The sequence below is a fragment of the Equus asinus genome, chromosome 2 (genome assembly GCF_041296235.1).
Source record: "Equus asinus isolate D_3611 breed Donkey chromosome 2, EquAss-T2T_v2, whole genome shotgun sequence".
In the NCBI taxonomy this organism is placed as follows: domain Eukaryota; kingdom Metazoa; phylum Chordata; class Mammalia; order Perissodactyla; family Equidae; genus Equus; species Equus asinus.
In genome coordinates, this window is record NC_091791.1 from 126,361,438 (window position 1) to 126,381,901 (window position 20,464).

At 57.6% G+C, this 20,464-nt stretch overlaps 1 long non-coding RNA gene across 3 annotated transcripts; it reads left to right on the forward strand.

Moving 5' to 3' along the window:
- Positions 1-1,567: 1,567 nt before the first annotated feature.
- On the forward strand, positions 1,568-16,827 carry LOC139042114 (uncharacterized). 3 transcript variants are annotated; one of them, XR_011498357.1, is made up of 4 exons: positions 1,568-1,822; positions 2,502-4,121; positions 14,436-14,621; positions 15,733-16,827. It is a non-coding gene; the product is annotated as an uncharacterized lncRNA (long non-coding RNA). The 3 variants fall into 3 exon arrangements; XR_011498356.1 differs by having other exon boundaries at positions 14,472-14,621; XR_011498358.1 differs by having other exon boundaries at positions 4,008-4,121.
- Positions 16,828-20,464: the final 3,637 nt, after the last annotated feature.

Consider the following 20,464-nt stretch of genomic DNA (forward strand, 5'->3'; position numbering starts at 1 on the left):
TTTCCAGACAGATACCACAGGCAAGCAAACCAGCCGGACAGACAGGTTCGGCCTTCCTACTCCTCCTTAGGGAGGTTGTTGGCCTTTATTTCTTCATTTTTTTCTTGAGATTAAAATCACCATTTTAAAGTGTATAATCCAGTGGTTTTCAGTATATTCACAATGTTGTGTGACCATCACCCAACTAGAAAATTCCATCACCCCAAAAGAAACTCCTTCCGTGTTAGCAGCCACTTCCTCTTGCCCTGCCCCCAACAGTTTACTGTCTCTATGGGTTTGCTCATACTGGACATCTCATATAAATGGAATCATACAGTGTGTGACCTCTGTGTCTGGTTTTCTTTCACTCACCGTAATGTCTTCAAGGCTCATCCATGTTGTAGTATAGGTCAGTAGTTCACATCTTTTCATTGCCAAATAATGTTCCATTGTGTGGATATGCCTTATTTTGTTTATCCATTCATCAGTTCACAGACATTTGCATTGTTTCCACTTTTTGGCTGTTATGAATAATGCTGTGTGAACATTGGTGTACAAGTTTTTGTGTGGACATATGTTTTCAGTTCTTTTGGGTATCTATCTACCTGGAAGTGGAATTGCAGAATCATATGGTAATTCTATGTTTAACTTTCAGAGAACCGCCAACTGCTTTCCACAGAGGTTATACCATTTTACAGTCCCACTCGCAACGTGTGGTTCCATCCAATTTCTCTGCATCCTCACCAAAACTTGTTATTTTCTGGGCCTTTATTCTTTCAGCACATATTTTGTTGAGCACTATTTGTGCCGGGCTGTGCTTGGGGGAGGGGATGCAGGGGCACCGAGGCTCAGGCTGCTCAAGGGGACAGGGACCCGAAACAGTGGCGGCTGCTGATGAGAGAAGAGAGAAGAAGAGTGACGGGGGACCTACCTGCAAGGGACAAGCAGGGCAGGCTTCAGAGGAGGCAACGTCTATGCCATGGTCCCCCGTCCCTGCCCTTGTCCCCTTCTCAGCACCCATGTCCCAGGGAAGGGTGGTGGTCACGGTGCAAGCACCTCTGCATTGCCATCTGAAAAGCCCTGTCCTCACCTGGCATCCACCCCTAGAGCCTGCTCTTTTGTGTGGAATCCTGTTCTCCAGATCACATGCCAGCGGCCCAGGCCAGACGAGGAAACTGAGTCTCAGAGGGGGAATGGTCTGCCAAAGTCATCCTAGAAGGCAGTGCAGAGGGGAGACCAGAGCCCTGGTCTCTAGACCCCCAGCCTGGGGTCCTTGTAACTCTGACTGGGTGAGGCCTGGGGTAGCATGAGGCTCGGGGTACAGACGGGCAGGTGGCAGAAGGCTGCAAGGGGGCCCAGGTAGGAGGAAGCCAAGCTTCAAAGATTTTCCCAGGTTGGAGGGAAGGGGCTCTGGGCAGGGTGTGTGTGGCTGAGGGGTGAGCAATAGAGGCCCTTGGGGCCTGCTCAGACCAGTTTCTCCTGTGCCCAGTTTCAGTTCTGCTTCACTCTCCCCCTGAGACCCTGGGGTTAGGGGTGGGACGACTCTTAGTCAAGGACATCTTGATCCCGGGGTGGGGGCCCCACCAGGTCCCGCAGTCTGAGGGAGGAGGCTGGAGGCCTGGCTGGGTCCATCCTCAGCAGGTAGAGGTGAGCTAGGGTCCGGCTTGGCTGGCCTACAATGTCAATGGCCTCTCCTGCTTTCCCATCTTGGAGCTTGGAGTCTCCAGTGGGTAGTGACTGGCCCCCGAGGTGAGGCTTGGGGAATGTCTGCTCAGTGAAGTCATACTTTATAGGGGTGCTCACCCCCTTACTCACACGCCCTGAATGACTTGCAGGGCCCCAGGTAAGTCCCTGGTCATGTCAGGTGTTTTGGGTGTGTGGGGACAGGGTGGGATGCAGCCAGCCCCCTGTCCTCCTGGACAGCAGGAGAGGCCTTTGTCCCCCCACCAGCATGCTCAGGGCACTGGAAGAGGTGGTGGTGTGGTGCTGATGGGGGTGCAGACAGGTGGGACCAGCCTGACCTGGGCGCTCAGGCGGGTGTGTTGGCTGCCCCAGACCCTGCCTGAGCCTGGAGGAACACTTTCTATCCCACCACGGTGATGTGAGCTCAGAACCATGCCCTAGATTTACCAAAGATGATCCCAATTTGAGGCCTTGTACCACCCTTGGTCATGTCGGGGGCCTTCGTGGCCCTGTGGGGAGGTGTCTGGGGCTGCTTCCATGTCTTTGGTTCTCTGGGGTCTTTCCAGGGTTGGGGTGCATCCTTCAGGGGCTCTGGGCACTGACAGAGAGGCCTCAGGCCTGCCTTGACTGTCCCTTCCCCCACATCCTTGCCCAGAAGGCTCCTTCCAGAGGCCTCCGCAGGCAGCTGGCTCTGGGAGTTGGGGGCTCTGGGAGCTGAGAGGGGGCCATGTGTCTCACAAGCCCACTACCTGCCCTCTTGCCCCCTCCCCCACATCCCATTTCCTCATCTGGGGCTCTGCTCACTCAGGCTGACATCTTTTGATTTTGGTCCCTGGCAGCCCCCACGCCTGTCCCAGTGGCTGCTGTGAAGAAACGCACGTCATTGGGGGAAGTCCAGAAGATGATCTCCAAGCACCTCCTGCCACCCCAGCCTCCTGAAGGCCTCAGTTCCCCATCACGGAGCTCCCTTGGGGCTTCGGGGGCAATTTTTGGATCTTTAGTAAAGGAAGGGCCTCTGAGGGGCTGGGTTTTCCTTGGGGCTGCCCTGGTGTCGTGGCGTTGTGGGGTGGGGAATTTGGCAACACCACGGGCTCAGTATGGCTGAAACTCCCCGGACGGCTTAGCTGCCTAAGGATGAGCCTCTCTGCTGCCCCACCAGGCCTGGGCCTCTGTGAGGACAGAAATCGGGACATCGTCTGTGCCATTGGGATGAGTGGTCTGGGGTGCCAGAGCTCTGACAGCAGTGAACCCAGGGCCGGGGGCATGAAAACCGAGGCACCATGTTAGCACAGCAGGCACTACCCTAGGCTGCTCAAAGTGATTCTTGAATTCTGTCTTTTTGGAAAAGTAGGTGTTAGCTGGGCAAAGAAGGAGCTGAGGGGGACTGCGTGGTCAGAGGCCCAGAGGTAGGGAGCAGAATGACTTACTTGGGGGACGGCAAGTGTTTCCACATGACTGCCTGGAGTGGAGTAGACGCATAGGAACAGGAGGGCAGAGAGTGGGCAGGGAGGCTCAGAAAGGACCCTGAGGGCTTGGCCACGGAGCGGGAACTTTCCCGGAAGCCAGTAGTGGGATGGAGAGTGGGGACCCTCCTGAGCCCCTCACATCTGTGCAAAGAGGCCTCCTGCTCAAGGCTGGCATGGGCAGCCCCCACCCCATGGCAGATGGCAGCTGACTCAGCCCTGCCTCTGTGAGGGCCTGCGAGAGGCTGCTCTCATGAGCCATCTGAGCCATGGCATGGGCTGGGCTGGCTCCTCGGGGCTGCCTCGACCCAACGTCTCAGGGTTCTGCCATTCCCTCCTCCAGGGGTCTGGCTGACCACCAAGGCCCAGCTGGGAACCGGCCCTGCGACCTGCTCCCTGGCTCCCACCCTGCTCTATCTCTGAGGGCCCCACACGGGACACTGTTGTGCATGGACGGGGGCACCAGAGGCAGGCGGTCAGGAGAGAAGAGACTCACGTGAGGAGAACCTGGGCAGGAATCCACACGCCCTCCCCCGGGGTGCCTGAAGGTTCAGAGTGTTCTGTAAGAGTCTGGGGGCTGGCCTCTCTAATGCCCCTCAGCTGGGCCCCCAGCACCCCCACATACAGGCTCAAGTAGGCCGACACTGACAGAGGCAGAAAGAAGAGCTGGCCCTCAGTCCCGCCCTGGGCCCAGGCCCTACTTCTGGGGAAGGCAGGTTGGTGCAGAGGGGAGGGCATGAATTTGGAGTCACCCAGTCCTGGATCCAGATCCAGGCTCTGCTGGGGTGTGTGCCGAGGCAGCGACAGAGTGGGGAAACAGCAGGTCATATATGCTAGTTACCTTTGACCCAGTAATCCCACTTCTGGGATTTTGTCCTACAGAGACACTTGCACGTATATGACATATGCACGAGATTATTCACAGCAGCACTGTATGACAGCAGAAGATTGGAAACACCTTCAATGCCCATCAACGTGGGACTGGCTTGGACTATGGTATGTCCCCATGATGGAATACTATGCGGCTATAAAAAAGAATGTAGAAGCTTTCTATGTATGAATATGCAAAAAAGCTCTGGGATTTTTGTCAAGTGAAAAAGCAAGTACAAGTCAGTAAAAAGCAGAGAAGTGGCTCATGCCCAGGCGGGGAGCAGGAAGCAGCATGACCTGCTCAGGAGATGTGGGGAGTTCAGTGTGACTAGAACAAAAGGACAGTGCCGGGCAAGTGAGATGGAGACTAGCTTGGGAGGGCCCCTGGGCTCAGAAAAGAAACTGAAAACTACCAGGAGCCACGGGACAGTTTTCAGTAGGTGCTGATCCGCTCTGTGTGGCAAGGAGATCTGGCAACTGCAAAGCAGTAACCCGCATGTATAACATGCTTTACGCACATGTTGTCTCATTTAAATTTCTCAACAACTCCAAACCCCATGAGAAAGTCTCTATTATCATCATCTTCATTTTACAAATGAGGGAATGGAGCACAGAGAGGCTAGGGAACCAGCCCAAAGTCACACAGCTGATAAATGGCAGAGCCAGAGAAAGAACCCAGCCAGTCTGGCCCTGAGCCCAAGCCCACGTCACTTTGCTATCCTGCCTCTCAGAGTGGTGGCTGGACTGGAGGGGGCTGGATGGAGGATCTTATAAGAACCCAGGCAAGACACAATGCGGGGTGGGGGAGGGGGGGAAGGTGAGGGGGGGCGGTGAGGAGGTGGGACGAGTGTGTGTGGGGGGGGGGGTGGCGGGGGAGAGTGGCTTTTGGGATGAGGACCCAGGTGTAGATTTAGAAGTTTTTAAGGAGGCAGAAACAAGGCCTGGTGGTTGAGTAGGGTGTAGGGCTGTAGAGGGGCGGATGGAGTGCCCCCTGGGTGCTAGGGCTGTCTTAGGAACTGGGCTCACTCAGTCACCAAAACAGGCAAATATCTCTGCCTTTACTGCCTTTACAGACAATACGTATTACTGGTAATAGGTATGTAAATTACATAGTCTGTTAGAACTGTGGAAAAAATAAAATAAGGGTAAGGGGATTGCCAGTCCTTGTCAAGGAGGCTTCTGGTTTTAAATGGGCTGGTCAGGGTAAGTCTCACCAAGAAGGTGACATTTGAATGAGGACAAGAAAGTGAGGGAGTGAGCCTTGCAGGCACGTGGGGGAAGGGCGTTCCAGGCACAGGAGCAGGAGCTGGGACATCTGAGATGTTTCAGGCATCAGTGGAGTGCAGAGTGGGCAACTGGGGAGAGGTCTGGACGGGGGATGGCGGGGTGCATGTTTGGGTGTCTGGGTGTCGACAGCACAGAAGACATTTAATGTCTTGAGACTGGATGAGATCAGGAGGGAGAGTGAAGCTGGTGCTTGGTCTCAGCATCTGGGACAACAATGAGAGAGAGAAGGGAGGACAGGTTTTCGGGAGATGACAAGCTGTGAGTTCCTGAGAGACATCCTAGAGGTGATGTCCAGCAGGCACCGGAATTATCTGGTCTGGAGTTCAGGGGAGGAGCCGGAGGGCCGGTGCCTTGAGTCTGCAGGAGGAGGGCAAGCTGGGGGTGGGAGAGGTCTGTCTCCTTGGGAGGGGGAGGGAGAGGAAAAGGCCCAGGACAGAGCTCTGGGTGGGGGCTCATTTGAGGAGAAGGAGGAGGGAGAACCAAGAAGGGACTAACAGGAGGTGGGAGGAGGTGTGGTGTGGTCTCAGGAGCTGAGACGGCGCAGGATTCAAGCAGAGAGAGTGAGAGATCAGCAGTGTGGAACAATGCTGAGAAGTCGAGTCAGATGTGGGCAGAGAAGGGGCCACGGAGTAACAACTGAGAGGGTACCAGTGACCTTGGTGGAGTGTTGGGGCGGGAGTCAGATCTCAGAGGTTAAGAGGAGGTGAGAGGTGGGTGGCAATGGAGGCAGTGAGTGGAGAGGATGCTTTTCAGAGCTGCAGGCAGAGGCTGGAGATGGGGGTGAGGGGACTGCTGAGAGAGGGTTCCTGTAGGATGGAAAGATTCAAGCAGCGGTTTGATGCCAAGAGGCAGCAGCAGGAGGTGGGGGGAGGTTGGGGGGCAGGCAGACAAGGCGAATGTCAACAAGTTTGCTGGAGCCTCTCTGGGACATGGCTTGAGGTGACCTCCTCCTGCTTCCCTCTGGTTCCTGAGTCCCGAGGAGGGAGGAGAGGGATGCTAAGGAGGTTATGGGAGGGCCAACGTGGTCAGAGCGAAGCGAGGGACAGAGGCAGGAGTGGAGGGAAGTGTCAACATCTTTTACAGATAACATGGTGGTTGTTTCCACTGTGGTAAGAAGACCGTAAAGGAAACCCCATGAAAGCAGGGGCGTCTTTTGAAAACCTTTCCTGAATGTGCACACGCAGGCCCCCTCCCAGCTTCACCTGCCCCCAGTCCTGAACCTGGCTCCCCTCAGCGGGTCCCCAACAGAAGGGCTTCCAGGTGGGGGAATCCTGCAGACAGAGGTGGGACAGGTGGGAGGGCAGGGCGGGAGGGCGGCCTTAAGTCATGGAGGGAGGGAAGACTTGTGGCGTCTGAAAAGCAGGACGGGAGGGACTGCTGGGCAGGGAGGCTGAGGCCTGAGTGTGGAGACCAGCCTGCCCGGCAGGGGTGACTGGGCACTCACTGCTCAGCCGGGCTCGGGTGCTGCGGAGTCTTTGCTGAGCATGACCTGATGGCCCTGCATCTACCTGCCACCCCCAGCCTGGGAGGGCCTCCGGGTGCTCACCGCCCTCTCCAGGGCCTGGGCCAGAGGTCCCAGGAGGGAATGGACATCTGGAGGTGGGGCCAGGGGAGAGGCGCTGGCTTTGACTGCTGGCGTCTGGCCACCCCTTCCCTTTCTGGGCACACCTGGACTTCACCTACTGAATCATCAGAGACACTCTCCCCACGGGCGGATCTTTCCCCTCTGGTCTAAGGTTTCTCAGGAATCCACCTACTTCCTCTTCTCTGAAAGTCTTTTGTAACGTCAGGGAAAAGGAACTAACCTTTGTTATAGCACCTTCCCCTCCCCCTCACAGTGTGAGCAGACGCCTGATATTACCTACCGGGTGTGAGCCTCATATAGACCATGTGGAGAGGACACTGTTGTTCTCCCCACTTGACAGGTGGGGAAACTGAGGCTGGGGGAGGCACGGTGACTCACCCAAGGCTGCACTGTGGAGTGGGTCTAGTGAGGTCTCTGGCAGGGAGGTGAGCCGGGAGAGGCCTGTCCCCTGCACATGGCCGGCCAGATGCTTCATGTGGCCAGATAATTTCTAATCTCCCCTCCTATCTTGGGCGCTGGTTTCCCGGATGCCTGGGTTTCCTGTGGCTCTCACGGACATATGAGAGTTCCTCCATCTCTCACGATGGCCACTCAGGGCCTGAGAGGGCTCCAAGGGGCACCTGGCACACAGCTTGCTTCAGGACACCCCTCAGTCCCTAGGGCACCCCACTGGGGACTCAGATTGGCCCCTGAGGGGGCTGTTGGCTGGGGCTTAGGATCCATGAATGGTGGCTGAACCTGTCTCCTCAGTTGTGACGCACAGAGGCCTGCTCTCTGCTTGTCCTCAGCTCCCCACAAACATCCTGCCCACAAATGCACCACACTTCTCCCCCTACTTGAGTGCAAAGAGCACACATTCTGGGCTCAGAGATGAGGCTTCAAAGCCACTTGTGTGACCTTGGGCAAGGCCTGTAAGCTCTCTGAACCTTCATTTCCTCACCTGGAAAACGGGGGTGCTAACCATGACACTGTTCCCAGAGGGTTCTGGGGATTAGGGGAGCTTGTTCCAGAGCCTGGCTCACCAAAGGTGCTCAGTCAGTACTACTTCCTTCCCGTAGGACCCCAGCCCCCGCGGATAACACCCACTGTCAGCTGCTAGGTGCCAGGACTGAGTCAGCTCTGAAAGGAAACAAGGAGTGGAGATTTAGGACTTGGCCCCCTGCTTCATGGGGCTGATGGTCTAGCCTGGGAGTCTGGGGTTCATGTCCCTTCCAGGGCACTCCCAGGACCTGGCCCTGGAATGAATGTCCCTGCCCTGTTTGTGTCCCAGGACTTGAGGCATCCTGGGGCCCCACTGAACCGGGGTGATGCAGGTCCCTGTTTCTTGCTGAGTTCACAGTCCAGGGAGCTGGCCCTCTGTCTCCGTGGACACCAGTGCTCCTCTCCGGAGCCAGCCCCTTCCTTCCTACCCAGTGTACCTCACTTTCCTCATGCCGGAGTCGGGAGGGGTATCTGCTGGCACCTGCCCCCACCTCTCCAGGACCCTTCTCTTATCCTGCCTAGTCTGGCTCTGAGGACCACTCAGTCCCGGGCCCTGCGGGCAGTGCGGAGCCCTCCCTAGTTCATGCCAGGAAAGTGGGACACCGACTCTACTTTAGCCAATGTTTCTCGCTCACTCAGCTGAAAAGCCACAGCTCCCCCGAGGCTCCTAACCCTCACTGGGCCCCAGCAGCTCCTTCCCTGATGCTGTGTGACAGGCCTGACAGCAGGGCTCCCGCACCTGTGCTGCCGCCCTGCTCCTCCCTCACGGGGGCACAGCATCTGCCACAAGGCTATTGGTGTCTAACCCCCCTCCTCCACTGGTGCTGCCTGTCTTGGGGCTCAGCATGGCCCTTTCTGGGCTCCCTTGTTACTGTACATTCCCCCTCCCACCCTGGAGGGGGCGGTGGGGGGAGGACAAGGGGGAAATGGGGGCGGTGAACAGACCCCGCTGTCAGCGTTGAGAGGCAATTCAGAGACCTTCGCTGTGGGGAGAGGAGGACCCTGGGCCCTGCGGGGGTTGGGGGGTGACAGGGATTTCCCGGGAAGGCTGAAGTGTGCCTTAAACTGTGGCCAGGAGGGACCTGTACCAGCCCTGCTGATAAGTATGTGATCAGGAACCCGCTGGTCTGAACCCTTGGGGACAGATGACCTTGTGCCTCCTCCCTCAGCCACGTAGCCCCTGGTGCCGGCAGCCACCTCAGGAACGACTCCTGCAGACACAACCCCCCTTTCCATCTCTCTTTGTTCACTCAGGGCCTCGTTCTTGCTGTGTCAGCATCACCACTGTCCGCTGCCAGGCGTGGCTGCTGTCCTGCAGCCAACACAGCTCTCCTAGGGCAGGGGCTCCCTGTTGCTTGGGACTAGGTCCGGGACCGGGTGAGGACTGCACATCCCAGCAGGTAGAGGAGGGAGGGAGAGCCACCCGTCCCATCCTGGGCAGCTGTGGGCCACCCTGGGAGGCCTCTCCTCCTTCCTCATTGAGATGGCCATTGAGATGGCCCTTGTCTCCCTCCTGGTCCAACAGGGACCAGTCGCCTGACCTGTCAGTGAAGAGACTCTGGGATGGGGGGAAGTGCTCGGGGCAGTTACCACATGTGGGGGCCCATTCATGCCAAAATTGTGGAGAACCACCCAGATTCTTCCCCCACAGGCCAGCCTACCTGGCTGAGGTGGGACATGGCCAGGGGCATTAGTCTGAGAGGGGAATCACCGGGCCATCCTCTCCTCCACACTTTTGCACCTGCCGTGCCCCTGTCTCCATGCCGCCTTCCCTGATTGCTGCCCGTGAGCCCCAGAGAGCCCCCTTTCTGAGAAGCCCTCCGGCCGTGCAGCTCCTCAGCCTGAGTCTGGGTGAGCGACCCATCCTAAGTGGTCCTTGTTCTGGGAGTCGAGACTGGGAAGTGGCCCAGATACCCTCTTGATCTTACCCCACCACACTCCTCAGCACATGCTGGGCCCTGGGGGTTCAGCACCGGCTCTTGCGAGAGGTGAGGGGCTCCCAATGCTCACAGCACTCTGGCCTAGGCCTCAGTTGCCCATCTGAGAAACAGGGGCTCTGTCACACCCTGCCCTGTCCCATTTCTCTGACAGAGCGGCCCGGCTGCATCCTGGTGGGAAGCGCCCTCCTCCTCCAGGAAGGGCTCAGGAAGCAATTGAGGATCTGACCTCATGTCTGCGTCCATCCGGCCCTCTCTGGTGCCACCAGATGTCCCAGGAACTTCTGCAGGGGAGGAGGGAGTGGGCAGGAGATGGCGCTGCAGGATGAGGTTCTGGACCCGACCCCAACCCCTCTTGGGACAAAGCTGTCCTCCATTCTTACTGGGGTCCCTAGTTGAGAGGCAACCCAGGCTACACAGCTAGGCTTCCCATGCCTCCGTGTCCAGAACTATCCCTGGCATGTGCTGGATATTTGCAGTGGAAAAAACACCAGTGGATGTGGCCACCCAAGGCTCAGGCAGGTTTGGGGCTGCAGCCAGCATGTAGTGGGGGCTGCCAGGGACAAGGAGCAGCAGGAGGTTGACTTCAGCTGGGTGGGAAGGGTAAGGGGCCCTCTGAGGAAAGCAGGCCACCTGAGAGACTTCAAGCCAGGTGCCCGGGAGGGGAGCCTCTGGGACACTGGGTCCTTCTGGGAGCATCACTGAACGAGGCTGGCAGGATGGAGGACCAGTCACTTCCTCTTTCTGGACCACACCTTTCTAAATGAGATCACCTCTTACTTCACTTCCTGACCCACCTGGATGTTGCAGGAGCAAATGGGGTGATGCAGAGTCTGAAAAGCATAAAGGCGGCATTATTATTAGCAGGAGTCATATTCGACTTGCTAATTAGTCCTAAAAATAGCCACATTTATTTTAGCTCCGGGAGAACCCTAAGCTGGAGCTGGCGCCCTGGATTCTTAGTGCAGCTCTGTGGCAGCCTTGCTGTGTGATCTTGGGCTGAGCCCTGACCTTCTCTGGGAATCTGGTTCTAGGTGGAAACAGGAGCCAGATGCAAACTCAGGGAGGAGGGGTCTTCCTTTCTGGGCCTGGGTTCTCGGGGACTGGGTTCATCTGAGTCACTAGGTCAGGGCAATTGGTGTCACTGAGCCTATCCCTGGCACTTATTGTGGAATTTACAGGGGTCTTGAGTCTGGCCTTGATCTTGGTATCTGGGAGCAGGCTGCCCTGTCCCCACCACAGAGCCCAACCATTGGGAGGCTCTGGAGATCGTAGACGAGAAGGGTCACAGAGAGAGAGGAGCTGGAGCCTGCAGGGGTGGGAGGAGAGGGGCTCCAGACCCACCGTGAGACATCAGCTGGCTGGGAATCCATCCATTCAGTGCATGTTTACTGAGGCCTACTATGCACCTGGCACTGTGCCGCCTGCTGCGGAGACAATGCCGGGCAATCAGACCTGGTTCTGGTCTAGTGGGAGAGGCAGGCACTCACGACTAACCACATAGCTAAACCTCATGAAGTACATGTGGCTCTCACAAGGGCTACAGAGATGGGTGCATGGTGCCAGGGCACATGTAATGGGGGATTTGACTTAGTTGAGAGGTCCAGGAAGGCTTCCCAGAGGAGGTGACATGAGTTGAAACCTGAAAAGTAGGTAATGACTAGGCAAAGTAGGGGGTGGGAGGGGAATTCCAGGCAGAGGGAACAGAGGAGCAAAGACTGGTAAGCAGATGAGTGGAAGGAGCTGAGGAAGAGCTGGGTTGGCTGGAGTGGAGACGGGGACCCCAGGAGGCCTGCCTTCACATCATCAACGTGATGAAAGCTCCAGAAAGGGGAGATTTGTAGAAGCTCTTCCTGTGGTCCAGGCCAGAGGGGATGGCAGTAGACGGGGGCTGGGGAGTCGATGGGGCAGGGTGAGGTACTCAGACTGTAAAATCAAAAGCACAGGTCGTGAACCAGACTCAGAAGCGTCACCGTCACCGTCACCGTCACCCGTCGGTGTGAGGCGCAGGAGGGGTCACAGTGACTCACAGAAACGCTGGCCTGGAAGTGCACCTGGGAGAACAAAGGCTGCAGGGCGGGCTGTCTAGTCTCGGCTCCGGGAGGAAATGCCCCTCTGTCAGTCCCTCTGAGTCACTGGCCCCTCCAGACAGTGCACACCAGGGACCTGCCAGAATGCTGCCCCCCCACCTGTCCCTATCTCCATTTTCCTTGCCCCTCTGTCCCCAGGGCGCCTGCTGTGACTCCCCTGCCCCCCGCCCCTCCCTGTCTGCTCTCTGGGCAGAGGAGCCAGTCAGCTTGTGAGAACTGAAGGGTTAACTGTGGGGCAACTGGCCCTTACAGGGGGCTTCCCCACAGAAAGACCCTAGACTTGGGTATACGGAGACATTGACGGGAACCGGAGGAGGGGATGTTGAAAGGGGCCCCTGGGAGACCATCTGGTCCGGTCCCTATAGGTCACAGCCAGGTTGGGTGCTGAGGACCAGGGAAGGTGAGACTTACGACAGCACGGCACAGCACACCTGGGCATTCAGACCTCAGGGGAGGCAGGGCGGCGGGGTCTTTCTGGCCTGAGGACTCCCAATAGCCTCAATGCCCCAGATCGTCCATTGCCTCCTGTCCTGGAACTTTCGCCTCTAGAAGTTGGACCTCTGGGACTGTAAAGGGAGGAGGGGCCTCAGGACAGGTCAGGGCAGGGATTCCTGCTGCCACCAGGTGTAGAAGATGGGTCACAGGAGCCTCACCAGCAGGAAAGCCCTTAAGGCTGCAGGTGACACGGAGCCCTCACCTGGGGAGGCCGGCTGCCCTGTCCTGGCATCTCTCCTGGGTCCTGGAGCGGCTCATCCCCCACCCCGTCCCTTGGCTGCCCTGGGGAAAATTCTCTCTCCTCTGCCAAGGGAGGCCTGAGAGAGCAGCAGAGACATGCGCTCCCTCTCTCCCCACAGTAGTCTGACCATTCTCCTCGCCCCATGGGTGGGATTTCGGTAAAAGGACACCCCCAGAACCCCTGAGGGGCACCGTGTGGAGACCCCGAGAAGTTCCACCTTAGGTCTAGCCTCCTCTGCAAGGCAATTTCAGTGCAGGGCTTCAGCCTAGGACACATGCTCTTCTCCAGAGAGCAGAGGTTGGACAGAGCTGGGTGCATTTCCAAAACGTTCTCTAAGCTGGTGGGCATGTAAGGATGGGGAAAGGGCTTATCTTCTCCAGCACTCAGGTGGGGAAACTGGACCCTGAGGGGAGGGACTGGCATCAGGATGGGGCCCAGGAGTGCTGACATTCAGCCCTGAGTGCCCTTACACCCCTGGGAACCCTGTTGTACCCCCAACCCCCCGACCTGCCCGGGGACCTTGGGATGGACCCTTGGGAGGTGGCTGGGAGCCTGGAAGCTTTCACTCCTGGGGCAGCACCACTCCCTGTTGGCTACCCAGAGAGGCCCAAGGGGCTGGAATTTTCACCCAGTCCCCCTGTTGGTCAGCCCAGTGCAAGCTGCTGGGGCCCCAGAGAAGCTGGATCATTGTTTCTCCCCAAGGCCAGGCTGGGTGCACCCTGGAACCCAGCCTTACCCTGGGCTCCCTCCCCACCAGGCCCCAGACCAGCTCAAGACATACTGAGAGCGGAGGTTGAGCCCCAGCCTGTGAGACAGGTCCCAGCTTGGCCTCTGGCAGGCTGAGTGCCCTCAGGCAAGTTTCTGTTCCTGCCTGGGCCTTAGTTTCCCCATCTATACAAGGAGCAGGGTGACTCAAGGAGGTCTCCCTCAGATCTTGGCTTTAGAGCCCTCTCTCAGCCTACCTCTCGTCCCCATCCCCATTCCTCTCTCCCCTATCTGTCTCCCGGGAGCCCTTGCTAGAGGCGCATCCCCACCTCCCCTCCGCCTCCCGCCTCCTGGTGACATCGTTCCTCTTCCCATCCAGCAGCCTCCACACTTGGTCCTCCCTCTACTCTGGGCCTGGCTGGCCCGGTGGGCTTAAGGAGCACGGCTTCGTCTGCCCTCCCACCCAGGCACTGAACGTTCTGAGCAGGCTCCTGATGGGTACATAATGGGACCATAACATTATTCAGTTTGCCTGTAGTAAAATGGGATAATAACCCCCAACTCCAGAACTGTTATGGGGATTAAACAAGCTAATAATATGTTTGTGGAAGAGCCTCGTAGGTGGTGGATCTGTGTCTGGGGGAGGGGCAGTGAGTAACTCTGGGAGGCTGCTCTGGTGGGTCCCTGAGATCACTCTTCCCCAGACCCCTGCCTGCAGGGCCACACCAGCACAAGTGGTACTGGGTGGCCTTAAGCGCACCCTCCCGGGGCTGAAACTCAGGTTGGATCCCTGTTGTCCAGTCCTGGTCCCTCGTGGTGAGAGGCCTGACGTCTGTGAGAGGAGAGGACTGTGCTGCCATAGCTCCGTTACTCACTGCTCCTGGACTAGACGGGGCCTGGAGCTGGACGGGGCAGGCTCTCAGCTCTGCAGGAGGGAAGACAGGTTGTCCCCTGGGTACCACCTAAGATAGAGAATTGATCAGAGACTTCATCCTGAGGGCTCTCCACTCACCTCAGGAGCAAGGTCAAGGACCTTAGTTGAACACTGCAGGTCTCAGGACCTGGCCCCTGTGCAGCTTCCTGCCTCAATTTATCCCCCTTTCCCATATTCCCTATCAGCCACTCTGGATTCCTTGGTAACCATGATGTTCACAGGTGACCCTAGGAGACAGGTACCAATATTAAGAAAATGAAGCACAGAGACGTTAAGTAATTGTTCAAGGCCTGTGAGCCCAGCTGAGTGGAGGAGCTGGGAACGGAATCCACTGGAACCATGCACCTCGTCTGCTGCCTCTTGGCACTCAGGTAGGGAGCCCAGCGAGGGGCTCTGCAGTGTCTAGCTGACAGGGCTGGGGTCCTGAGTGGGGCAGGGTCCTGGAAGGGAGGGACAGGGTCTGGCTGCCCTGGGGAGGAGGAGGAGGAGGTCCTGGAGCTGGAGGCTTTGAAGACTGGAGGAGGGGGGCCAGGGTGAGGAAGCGGGCGGGGCTGTCTGGGAATGGTGGGGGCCGGGCTGCCCAGGTGGGCTGGGCCATGGAGTGGGGAGGAGGCAATGGTCTGGCCTGGGAGTTGAGCCACTTGGGAGTTCCCAGCCCAGCTCGGCAGGACTGGATGAGGGCACCCAGGAGCATGTGTGCAGGGAAAAGCCCTAGGGAGCCACAAATCAGGGTCCTCTCAGAAACCAGTGGGGCTGAGGAACCAGGCACCGTTTGGGAGCCAGACGCCTGCTCAGGAGAGGGCCAGTGGGCAGCAGGGTCCATCCAGCTCTCCCAGGACAGTGGGAACAGTAGCACCGGGGGTTGAGATGCACTTGTGGGTAGGAACTACACAGAGAGAGGTTTCTCATCAACAGAGCCCCAAAGATACAGTGGCTTCCTCTCGGGGTCCTTTGGGGTCCTGAGCTCTCAGTCAGAGGAGGTGTGTGAGGCAGGGCTGGATGGCCCCTCTGCCAGGTGAGGCTGTCTCTACAGGGAGTTTTGCGGTGATGGGGCTAGATAGGAGGCCTGAGAATCAGCATTGCTTCCTAGACGTGCAAAAGCCCCCTTCTCTGGCCAACGGCTCTGACTCAGTGCTGTGATGGCCTCAGCGTAGCTGCTGTGTGAATGGAGGCCTCCTGCATCACCAGCGAGAGCCTGGCCCTCCCTGGGTCTCAAGCCCCTCTTCTTGGGGCGCTTCCCCTGCCTCCCTTCACCCCACACCCTCTCTAGGGCAGGCCTCTGAACCAGGCTTTCCCAGGGGGGAGGCCCAGCAGCCGTCCCACTGCATTCGGGTTGCCTGGGGGCTGCAGTTGACGGGCTGGCCCTGGGGAAGGGGCTCTGACATGCTTCCTTAGACCTAGAATTGGAATTGCACGGCTTGGTAATTAGGAGAAGCAGTTCACTGTTCTAGAAATGACTGTAATTATGGTTACTTTCTGCAGCCAAACCAGGAGTTTCGGGGATCGCCTGGGGGTGAAAGGGGGAGGAGAGAGGTGAAGACTTGGTTGTGGAGGGCCTGATGGTCCAGACCCCATCACGAGCTTTACTTACCCACAAGGCCCCTCCTCAGACCCCTGGGGCTCGTCCGGCTCAAGGCCCCAATGTGACAGGAGGGAGAAGCCTGAAGAAGAGAGGGACTTTCCCCAAGTGACGGACGTGTCAACAGCAGAGCTGCACTGGAACCCAGCCTTCCCTCAGCCAGACCACACCTGTAATTTTGTTTCTGGGCCCATGCCCAGCATTTTCTCCTCTCCTGGTCTCTCCCAGTACTCCCTTCAGCCTGGCGCACTCCCCACCTGCCCTGGGATGTTCTTACTCTCCCCTCAGGTCTCTGTGATACCACCTCCTCCAGGAAGCCTTCCCTGAACTGTGCCTGCATGGGGTCTGTGCCTCCTCAGGTTCTCCATGGCCCCAGTGTGTCCCTCTGTCCCTCACCAGTGACCCGACCTGGCGGGGCCTGTCTCTCTCAGGGAGTGTGGCCTTGAGGGTGGGAACCACATTCAACTCCCAGTAGGGGGCTGGAGCTGGCTTGTACTAACTTTTGAGAGTTGATTAAACTTTCAGGAGTTTTATGAACTGGTTATTAAATGCAGCCATTGTTAATAATTAAATTACATAAACTTATAATTAAATACATTTTGTGAAAAAGGGAAATGCACACCAAAAACTCATCATTTCCTAATTATTTTACTATTATCTATGCCCATGAGTTTGTTTACGCCCACCGTTTCTGGTGGTGGAGACACACTATATAATGGTGTTCAGGGACATCGCGTTGGTGGCTTGATATCTGCTGTGGTAGGAATACTGGCACCACAGAAATGGGCAAATGCTGCAGATCAGGGCTCCTTGCTGCACCCCAGAGAGCTGGCTGCTAAAACAGCTTTTGGTGACCATTGAATTCAGCTCTGCCCTCTGGCCCTATACGAGGTTTGGCACACAGCAGTCTTCAGTGAAGAGCTGCCCAACAAGAGGAGAGAAAGGATGCAGGCTTTGCCTTGGAAAGTGGGATTATCCACCACCAGTGCTGGCTCTGGCCCGTGCCCCATTTTCCTGCTTCCCCCGCCCTATGCCCTGGCTCCCATGGGGACATGGGTGAGGCCTACGGCTGGGGCCTGCATCTGTGGGCACTGAACCCACAGTTCAGGGGGACTACCTTTCCCAGGCCAAGGCTGAGGGGCCCCAGAGAGTCGGCAGGTGTGGGCGGCCTTGGCAGGGTACACGGAGAACTGGGCCCCGAGGGGGTCCTGCTGCTTCTCCCAAATGGTCCATGGCAATGTGCCAACATCCTGCACCCCTCCCAGCCCAGCAGGAGGGGCGGGAGAAAGGCCGTGTGGCTGCGCTGGCTCAGAGAACTGGGTGCCCGAAGGCCCCCCTCCTGTAGACCTCTGGATAAGAATTAGCCCTTTTAGGTTCTTTCTTAAAAGTGGCACCCTCTGTCTTTGGGTAGCAGACCCTTGGGAATCCCAGGAGGTCAGGGACGAGGAAGGACAGTTGAGGCAGCTGAGCACTAGTTACCCAGTGCCTCACGTGACAGTCACCCTTGCAAGGCAACCCCTCTCTACCCTCACTCGACAGAGGGGCGTGCCGATGAACCTGCAGCTCACCAGCCAGGCACTTCCTGCAGCTCTTCCACAATCCTTCTCCACGGGGGGCGCTTCTACTCCCCAGGGCACATTTTGCGATGTCTGGAGACATTTTTTACTGTCCCATCTGGGACGGGGGTGCTACTGGCATCTAGTGGGTAAAGGGCATGGATGTTGTTAAACATCCTACGTTGTACAGGACAGGCCCCCACAAGAAAGAATGATCCAGGCCAAAACACCAACAGTGCCAAGGTTGAGAAACCCTGACCTAGAAAGAGGCACCTGGGGACACGCACACACACACACCTCCAATTTCAGGGCCCTTCCATCCTGAGGTAAGAGGCCCTGGTCTCCAAACTCTTAATTTACAGAAGGGGAACGAGCCGAGGGCAGGTGGGTAAACAGCTTGTCAAGGTTGCCCATCAAGTTCCCTGGACCTGCGCAGTCAGCCTGGCGCCTGCACGCAGCAGCAGCTCAGGAAACAGTTAAGTTGGGAAGAAAACCAAGAAAGGAGTGAGCTCTTGCCTGCACCTCCTCTCCAGGTTGCCCTGGACAGGATCCCTCCAGTGTCCTCTTCACCCTTGTCGGACCCCACCTCTCGGTAGCAGTCGCCGCTCCTGACCAGCCCTTTCTCGGTTGCAGAGAGGAGGCCCGAGCCAGGCTGATGGTGGGAGTGGGCAGGGCTGCCCAGGGGACAAGGGAGTGGGGGGTCGAAGCCAACCTCACACATCTAAGCCAGCAAGGCCACAGTGGTAGGAAGGGCACAGCATGGCGGTGGGCGCCAGAGGACTGGGTCCAGCTGCAGGAGGTGATGGGGTGGGCTGGTGCCGCCTCCTCCATGGCCTTACCCCTGAGAGGCATGTAGAGTGTTTGTGGAGGGAGCTCAGATTTTCTGAACTTACTTTTGATGCATGACCCAAGGTCTTTGATTAGGTAGAAGCCCTTGTCTGGTGCCTGTGTCTGGAAGTGGCCTTGGAGAGCCAAGCTGGGTTTTGTCTGTGGGGACCTCAGCTGTCTCCTCTGTTCTCCCTCCACCCCGCCCTCTTCACAGGAAGCAGAATTGTATAGTGTGTGGCATGCAGGCTCTACAGCTCCGCTCGAGGGTTCATATCCTGGATATACTTCTTACTGTCCATGTGGCCTTAGGCAAGCTACTAAACTTCTCTGTGCCTGTTTCCTCAGCTGTTGAATGAGGTTAACACAATTGTATCCACTTTATAGGGTTGATGGGAGGACCAAATGAGGTAATTTTTAATTAAGCACTTAGAAGGATGCCTGACTAGAGTAACCACTCAATAAATGTGACCTATTACTGGTATTACTTTTATTAGGCTCCTCAAGCCCTTGGAGCAGCTGGGCACTCACCCATGGCTCCTGTTCTCTCTACCATCCCCGTCTCTCTGCTGCCCTCTAGAGGAGCCTGGCTGCACTGTCCTGAGGGGACACGGTGAACTTGGTGTGTCCGGAGAGGTAATTTCTTCCTTCAGATTTCAAAGGAAGTTTGCCATTTAAGGAAACTTTGTGGTCAGTTCTTGGATAGAGTTACATAACTGATTTCTTCCCCTTCCTCCCAAATAGAGCTCGCCTGTGCCTTGGCTTTTGTATATTGGTTTGCTCGAAGCAGCACCCTGCTATAGCAGAAAAGCAACTGGGGGGCAATTTTTCTTCTTGACATTGATGGTAATTGACCATTTTCAGTTTTTACAGGTGTGATGACCTTTAATCCCAACACATTTCCGCAAACCTCCTTACCCTACCGTTTAATCCAAACATTGCCCACCCACATCCCCAGCATGGGGCACCCTGTCCGTTTACTCAAATTCTCTCTCTCTCTCTCTTCGTCCTACCGTTTGGTGTGAAAGCTGGGAAGCGGTAGAGACGGTGTCTGTTTAGTCACAGCTGTCTTGGTGCCCACCTCAGGGTGCTCAGTACATGTCTGTGGAACGAGCAATGCACTCATAGCAACCAGGTGGCCTTGCTGCCCCCTGCCCCGCCCTCCCCTCTGCAGACACTGTGGGAAGTGAAACGGCAACCTCAGAAGGCAGGTCTGCTGAGGCTGGGAGGCTCTGCTGAGCGCTGCCTGCGCAAAGCTAAGCGTGACGTGACCGTGGACTCTGGAGACAGATTTTTTTTTTTTTTAAAGGGAAAGACGATGGTAAAGGGTGGGCGTGGTTGCTGGTGAGAAGGGGCGGGCACCCACCTGGTTCGGCTGGTGCGAGGTCGGTGAGACCACGCGAGCGGCAGGCACGAGCCCGGGATTCAGGTTGTCCCGGGGCTCCCGACTGGGGCGTCTGAGTTCTGAGTGACAAAGCTACCTGAGGGAACCTGGCGCTTGGTCTTCCGCAGCACACCTGCGCCTGGGGACAACATGGCCGACGCCGGATCAGCTCTGCAGCTCAGGCTTTCGCCTCAGGGGGAGGTGCAGCACCCACGCCTCTTGCCCACGGATTTCTTCTCCAGATTTTTACGGCTCTCAGCCCGGGCCTTGCTCCCGCCCCCTCACCCCCAGCCAATCGGAGAACCGCAGCAACGCCCCCGTCCCACACCCAGCCTGGCGGCCCGCTCCCGGCCCCCGCCGCCACCTGCAGCCAGCGCGCGGGGACGCCTTCCGACGCTCGGTCACCTGCGCTGGTTGTCGGAAGCCCGGCCCTCTGCCCCGCCCCTGCGGGTGCGGGAGGGGACGGCAGTCGGTGCCTGTGCCAGTCGTAGGCCCGGGGCCAAGCGTGTACCCGGGGAGTACCCGTTCCTGGGATCGCCCTTTCTGGAGGCAGTACCTTCTTCACGTGCGCCCTCCCCACGGGCAGGGCATGGATTCCATGCGCTCGCGCAGGGCAAGGAGCTGGGCTGCGGACGCTGGCCTCAGCCCAGTTCTGGCTCCCCTTGAGTCCCTCTTAGGGCCTTGGGTTCCTCATCTGATAAATGGGGGTTTGCGGCTGTTAGGGTCCACCCTGCGACCATTTAGCTTTTCCTGCTAGGGCGGCCTTTGTAGGCCGGGTGAATCCACTCTGGGCTGGGGCCCGTTGTTCCGGGCCCCTCGGTAGGACCCAGGCTCAGCCCCTCTTCCCCAGTTCCCTGCCTCCCGATGTCG